A 7826-nucleotide genomic window follows, 5' to 3' on the forward strand; every position below is an offset into this window, starting at 1 on the left:
TTGAGATCTGTGGATGAAAGACTTTACATGCTGTTCTTGTTATTGGTGTTATGTAGATCTGAATGGATTAATCTGACTCCAGAGCATGGCAGCAAGCTTCCCCTTGGGTAGCCAAGGTCAGGTTGAACACGAAAACAGTTGAGATACCTGTTTGCTACTAACCACTTTTATCAGTGGAAAGGCAGCTGAGCAAAATGCCTGGCTGGCAAATTGTTAGGAAGCCAAGACATGCCACTTCTTTCACCAGCTATCAGTTGGGATTACAATGGTTGGATTGCAAGCATTTCCCATCACTGTTTTTTTCCATTTATAGTTCTGATAGAGCCCATCCATCCAAGGATCCCCTGCTGTGACTGAAGCACAGAACATGCTGCCCTTGATGACTATGCAACAGGGAGACAGAAGCTACAAAAATTCAACAAGAGCCATGGTAGCGATCGGAAGCCGTGTCAGAGAATGAGCAGTGCCATTAGTGTCCAGCTGAGCCTCAGTGCTGCACAACAATGTCAGGTCAGAAAAAAGCATGGTTAGGTGATATAAAGATGGGATATACATAAAAGCAGCTTCTGCATGTTAGAAAAGGGTCAAGCATGTTATTATATGGTCAAGTCAACTTACTATATGGTTGAATTAACCAAACCAAAAACAGGGTGAGCAGGGACCCACATGCTCTTGCACATGGCCCCCTTAGGAGCGCCATGGGATAGAATTGGGCTTATGGTCATTTCACAGAGATGGAAATGAGACCACATCTGTTCAGCCCCCACCTCAGATTAAGACTGCTCCTTAATGTGTGGACAGCTTCTTCCTGTATATGAGTAAGTTACATAATGGGCATCACATCACACTGAGAGACCGTTTCACACGCTATCTATCCATCTGATCTCATGGTTAAGGTTTCTTCTCATTGCCATCCTGCCTGCTCCTTTGCTCAGTTTTAACTCCGTTACTTCCTGTTTTCACCCCTTGTAAGGCAGCCTCCACAAATCTTCCTCCTCTCCTTTAAAAAGCTTACACCTCTCAAACACATACAGATGGCTTTCAGATTCTCCTTTGATTGCCAGTGTTACTGTATCCCTTCATACTTAGCAGCCTTGGAACGGAACAACACGAGGCCACATTCTGTTCTGTTCCATCTCCGTAATTTTGGAGTAATTCCATGAGTGTCTGGCTTTGACTTCTGGAGACTGACTCTACATTTGCAGCAGTGTAATAGAGCACTTACAGAGTTGACTCCTCATTAAATATTATTTTAATATTAATATGGAGTTCACTTCTGGATTAGGTGAAGGCTAAAACCCCAAGGGAGTAGTTCTGAAATATTATTCACAACCTTCTTGCTTTGGCTGGGTAAGACTCTTCGATTTTATGTAACATCTTTGTTGTCTTTATTACAGAAATTGCCTGCATTGGTTTTTCCTTGTTATCAAAGGCACACATTTAAGTGAATCAATAGGGGGAGCATTATTTCTAGTTCTACCAGTAGAAATGTTTCTTTTTTTCCCTTCTGCTTTCCTCTTCTCTTCTGTGAATCCATTAACGTTCTCACTGGACATTGCTGATTGTCCCTTCTGCAGAGAAATTCTCATTCTTTTCTGCTGCTGAAGACATCAAACCGCACTGAAGCAGTTCCCCCCATCCACCTTTTTTTGTTGAAAAGAGAGAATTTTGTGAGAGCCAAATAATGTGTCGGTCTTTGAAAGACACCACATGTACAACTGCCAGATAAACAACTGGGTACAGTATATTTCCCAAGCCAAAACCTGCTTCTTACTGGCAAAACTGCCCATGGGAACATGTGTGTTTTCTTGGTAAAGTTCACCTATGCTTTTCCAGGTCTGTGCTTGATTTGACACCACAGTTTTCCATGCATCCTTCACCAGTATCTTCACAGCTTTTTTTTTCCTTAGCCCCCTCCTGTTATAATCTCTGGAGAGCATAGCTGGCCTATCACAACGTGCAATGATAAACTCCATGTGCCACTTTGTTACCTGCCTCTCTGGTCTAGGATGTCCCACACATTTCCATTATTCTTTTTGCTGCAGCAATATGAATCAACTTTAATGCCATAGATATTCTGAGGCCCCAAAACTGACAAGAACGTTCTCCAAGCCATTGTGTTCCCACCTCCTTCTATGCCTTTCTACTCAGCCCATTTCTTTTCCCTGTCATCATCTTGTCAGTTTTCCGCTCTTTGTTTTGATATGATCATAATAGCCTGATCCAAAAAAGTGCTGAATGCACAGGTCTCAAAGCATATTGTATTCACTAGGGCTGTGTGAAATGGGCCCTATTCAATTTGGATTTGGATTGGGCCCAAATTGGGGACAGTGATTTGATCCGTTGATTTGGATCACTCTCCCTGATTCAACTGAGCCAGATCCGAATCTGAAGATTCGATGCTGATTTGGTGAATCAGTGATTCAGACACAGGCACACCTTTTAACAGTGTTTTTCCACATACCTTGAGGTAGCAGGCATGGCTCGTGACTGCTGTGATTCTGGGGCACATGGAGCATCCCAGAGGACTGAGGTGCCCGCTCCCTTCCCCCCCGTGTGCTTGGCAGCAAACCTGGAAGTGGACCGGAAGTACTTCTGGTCCATTTCTGGGTCTGCCTGGGAGCACGCTGGGAGGCTCCCCCGTGCCCCTCCAGCTCCGCACGTGGCCACAGGGGAACCCCAGGTGCCCCCCCAGGCCCAGAAGGCACCAGCCACTGAGTGGTGGGGGGGAGGCGGGCCCTGCGCGCTCCCTGGTGGACCAGGAAGTGGACTGGAACTGCTTCTGGTCCACTTTCGGGTCTGGTGCCGAACACGCTGGGGACCTCCCCACGCTTCCATGGGATGCTGCATCTGCCCCAGGACCGCAGCATTCAGAGCCCCTGCTACCTAGAGGTATGTAGAAAAAACATTAAAAACTGTATCTATGTCTGAATCATTGAATCTCTCTGAATCAATTTGGAGGGTTCTGATTCGACTCAGAGAGATTAAAGGGTCTCAGATTTGGAGATTTGGCCACTGAATTGGGCCAAATCTCTGCCAAATCGAATCAGGGACTGAAGCTTTGCACAGCCCTACTGTTCACCAGATAACTTTCCAGTTTCCTCAAAGAAAGTTCTGGGTAAAGTAAGAGCTGCTTCTTGTCATTTTATAGTGCCCACTGCCTTACTGCTTATTTCTAAGAAGAGATCATTGGTTCATCCATTTGGAGTGATTGCTAACTCCTTGCTAGTCATGTGGACTAAACCACCAGCATTGAATGGCTGATTTCCCTTTTCACTTCCTTAAGTGCTAAGGCATGCAATTGACAGCCCAGAGGTTACGAGTAGCAGAAGCATTCACAGTGTGTCAGATTTCTGTGAATTCTGCTAAATACCTTGTCACAAGCACATAAAAAAGGATGAACTTCCTTAATAAGGACAGCACACTTTTTTTTAAAAGCAATCAAGCCCTGTGTTGTCATCCCAATGAAAAGTCACATCAGAGACAATGTTGACTTCACCACTTATTCCAGTAGCAGAAGAAGAAAGTCTGGTTTGGGGATTTTTTAAAAATCTTGGGTTATTTCCCCCATTGGGTCACAGCTTTTGACAAAAGCAGGAGGAACAAACACTTGCTCACATACCCTGTCCCAAGTCCCACCGATGTGGCCATTCATTAACCTACCCACGCTCCCCACTCCTGCCCTGAGATAAGGCTGGATTTAAAGTAATGTGGGACCCTGAGCACATGACCTTCTCACCAAATACTGTCTCCATACTATGACCACTTGGACAGTGAAAAGGACCTTCTTGCTCAAAGGGAAGGACAGTGGTAGACGTAGAGCTAAAAAAACAGTCTGTGGGGCTGTGAAAGTGAAGAGAGACATTACTGGGGATAGATAACTGACAGCAACATTGCAGAAGGAAGAACAGCTTGAATAGTAGAAAGTAGGGCTGTGCAAGGCTTTGGACCCTGCTTTTGATCTGGAGAAGCTTCAGACGCTTTGGCATCCAAAGCAACATGTCTGGATCAAAGCACTGGCTTCATTAGGCTTCCCAAAGCAGTTTGGAGCTTTCAAAGCGCTTCAGAGATCCGGCCATAAGATATAATGGAGAATCAATGAAATATCTATAATTTTGTTGTTTTTTTCTGATTTGGATAAAACATGCAGGGGTGGTAGCCTCTGCTGAGAGCATGAAGCCTGCCAAGTTTCAAGAAGCTCAGTACAGGGGTTCAGGGTAAACTGCACCCCACATTTTTGAAAGAAAACTCATGTGTTACAACACAAGGGGGTGAAAACTGCAGGGGTGGTAGCCTCTGCTGAGAGCATAAAGCCTGCCAAATTTCAAGAAGATCGGTGCAGGGGTTTGAGGGTGTACTGCACCTCAAGCTGCTGACAGGCAAAACTCGTGACATAGATGACCCTGTGTGTGTTAAGGCACAGCGGGCTGAAAACTGCAGGGGTGGTGGCCCCTGCTCAGGCCATGAAGCCTGACAAGTTTCAAAGTGATAGGTGCAGAGGTTTGGGGGGAACTACATCTCAAGTTGTGGACAAGCAAAACTCGTGACATGGGTGACACTGTGTGTGTTCAGACGCAGCAGGGTGAAAGCTGCAGAGATGGTAGCCCCTGCTGCAGCCATGAAGTCTGCCAGCTGTCAAGAAGATCGGTGCGGGGGGTTCTAGGTTCTGGGGCCCTGCACCTCTGGCTACTGACAGACAAAACTTGTGACATGGGTGCTTGTGCAACTGACTGTCTCTGTCTTGGGGCAGTTGATTGTCTGTATTGATTCTTTCCTCTCCTTAGTCTGTTGTTTTGTAGGTGTTAATTATTGCTAATTAACTGGTTACATTAGCAACTGTGTATTGAGCCGGTCCCTGAGTGAATCATGATTGATTGGTAACTGGTAATACAGTAACTTAGCAGCCAGGCCTGCAGTGGTTTCCGCCCCCACCCCCCAAGACAGATACAGTTGCACAAGCATCCCTGTCAGGAGTTTTGCCTGTCAGCAGCTAGAGGTGCAGGGCCCCAGAACCCCCCTGCACCTATGTCCTTGACAGCTGGCAGGCTTTGTGGCCACAGCAGGGGCTAGCAGGCCTGCAGCTTTCACCCTGCTCACTCATGTCATGAGTTTTGCTTGTCCGCACCTTGAGGTTCAGTTCCCTGCAAACCCCTGCACTTATCTTCTTGAAACTTGGCAGGCTTTGTGGCCTCACCAGGGGCTATCACCCCTACAGTTTTCACTCCCCCCGCTTCCCGCCCCCCGTGGTGTAATGCATAGACGTGACATGAGTTTTTCTTTCAAGAATTTGGGGTGCAGTTCCCCCCAAACCCCTGCACTGATCTTCTTGAAACTTGGCAGGCTTCATACTTTCAGCGTAGGCTACCACCCCTGCAAGTTTAATCCAAATCAGAAAAAAACCAACAAAGTTATAGATATTTCATTGATTCCCCATTATACTGCATGGCTGGATCTCTGAGGCAGCTCCGAAGCTTCGGAGCCACTTCTGACCAGGTTCCCGCTTTGGTCTGGCTGGAGCTCCAGATTGGATCCCTGGCATCCAAAGCAGCTGGATCGAATAGCTGCCTACTCACACAGGCCTAGTAGGAAGGGCATTAAAAAGGATAGCTTGTCATTAACACCTGTGGAATGGAGAGAGATTAACAGGAATCAGGGAGATGACAATGAAGTCAATTGACTGTCTTAGCACTGCCTGAATAGTAATGCAGCTGCCTCTCCCAAGCAGTTGGTTTTAAAATTTGGGATGGATTATATGCTACAGGCTGCAGTACAGAGGAAGTAATACTTCAGATTTATGGTTAAAATGTTGCAAACACTTTGACTAGCATCTCCCAAATTTTGCACATGGGAAAAAATTAAATAACTTGCCCCAAATTACATGCACCTTAGCAACAGAATCATATCAGAACTGGGGACTCTGGTCTTGATTACAACCCCTTCCTTTAGAGTATGCTACCTCTCAACCACTTTTAAGTTAACTTGACAAGCATGGACAGATCTAGGATTTTGAAAAGGTGTGGTGCATTATTGCATATGACAACACACATTTTTCTCCCATTAAAATTATACTAGAAGCATTGTTAACATGCTAAGGGTCCAGGGCTATATTACTCAGTTTAAGACTGAAGCAAAAGAAAAAAACTTACTGGAATATTTATTAATTTGCTATATCATATATTAGGTATAAAACTACAACTTAGGCAAAATAATAAAAAATTGTTGTTTAATTAGTCCTGTAGTCATTAGAACTAAATGTACATCTCTTCTTCAGATTTTTAAGACAAAATCTAGCCTTCTTGAGCACCTCGACCATGCTTCCAAAGCTTCACTGAAAGTGAATTTCCACACCCGAATTAATGTTCATCCAAGTTAATGTTTCTAGCTAAGGTTAAAAACAATACTGCAGGGCTGTGAAACAGGAGCAATTGTACCAGGAGCATCTAACAAACACCCATATGAGAGAAGAAAGGCTAACAAAACTCATCTAAGCACAGACTCCCATGTTTTATTAGTTTGAAGTAAATTCCAGAGGCTATTCTGTTTTGCCTATCATTCTTATTGCACGTTCTCCTAAGAATTAGAAAAAAAGTCACTCAATTGTTTGCATTCTTCTTCTTCTCTGTATCGCCACTGGTCATCAAATCAGCCAATGTCATGGATCATATAACTGGGCGCAAAAAGAAAGCTGAATGTCTCTCACTGGAGGTTAGCCAATTATGCCTGCACACACTGACACTCTTCGGTTATTTTATTTAATAACTTGAGTTCTGACTTCATAAAATCCAACTGGAATTTATATTAACTAGAGTGAATAGGCCAACAACTTATTCCACAGTAGTGTTGTATACCTTGCCTGTTTCTCCTACTAGTGAGAACAATTATTTAGGGTGAGCCCAGCCCTCCCCCACCCCACAGTTTTAAAGAAGTATTTTTAAGGCATCAGAACAGTACTGTCATCCTTCCAAGGAATGTTGCCTTGCACATACAAATAGAAAGCCTATGACTCTTGAGTCATTTTCCCCTTATTCTCAGATAGCTTCCCATGACCCAAACAGGATCCCTCCTATGGCTTTGCTCCATAAATTACAGTGTTTATGCTACTGTTTTGTCTAGTTCCCTTAGAATTAAATACGGCAGTCTATGTTGTGTGTGGATCAAACAGGGTAACCCAAGTGGTCTTTGCCAGTTCTATGCTACATGCAATAGGAAAGTTATTTAACACCCCATCTTCTCAAGAGTGTGGTAGGAACAGCAGCAAGAGTGGTAGGCTTGTAAATGATAGGTTTGGTGAAACACACTATCAGTCTTGCCAGCATCAGGCCTTTAAGGAGGCTTTCAGTATGGTTTTCATTAGAAGGCTAATTTGTGAAGAAATTGCTCTTCAATGTTATTAAGCTGTAGGATATATATTTTAAATAGGCTTAATTTCCATCAGTTGGTTTGCACTAATATTTCTGCGCAAGTTCTCCATCAGTCTTTGCTCAGACTACAATCCCACTGAAGGCAGGCACATTTGGAAAAATTCAGGATGAGGCAGGGGAAACTAGAACCAAAATGAAAGCCAAATACTTCTCTGTTACACCAGTATAAATTGTTAGTCAACTGCTGAATTCAACAGAACCATTTACAATTTGCACTCAAGTAATAGCAGAACACCACAACCATCTCCACGGACAAGCTCCATTTGCCCCAAGATTTTCACTGTGCTCCAGGTTTCTAGTTAGTCGATATACTGGGCAAAAAATAAAAATAAAAGTCCAAGTATATCATGTGCAGACCACTTGCAACTGTTGAAAAGGAACCCTTATGCTACTGTCTCATAAGAA

Source organism: Gavialis gangeticus, unplaced genomic scaffold (genome assembly GCF_001723915.1).
Source record: "Gavialis gangeticus isolate Ggan-Ray unplaced genomic scaffold, GavGan_comp1, whole genome shotgun sequence".
In the NCBI taxonomy this organism is placed as follows: domain Eukaryota; kingdom Metazoa; phylum Chordata; order Crocodylia; family Gavialidae; genus Gavialis; species Gavialis gangeticus.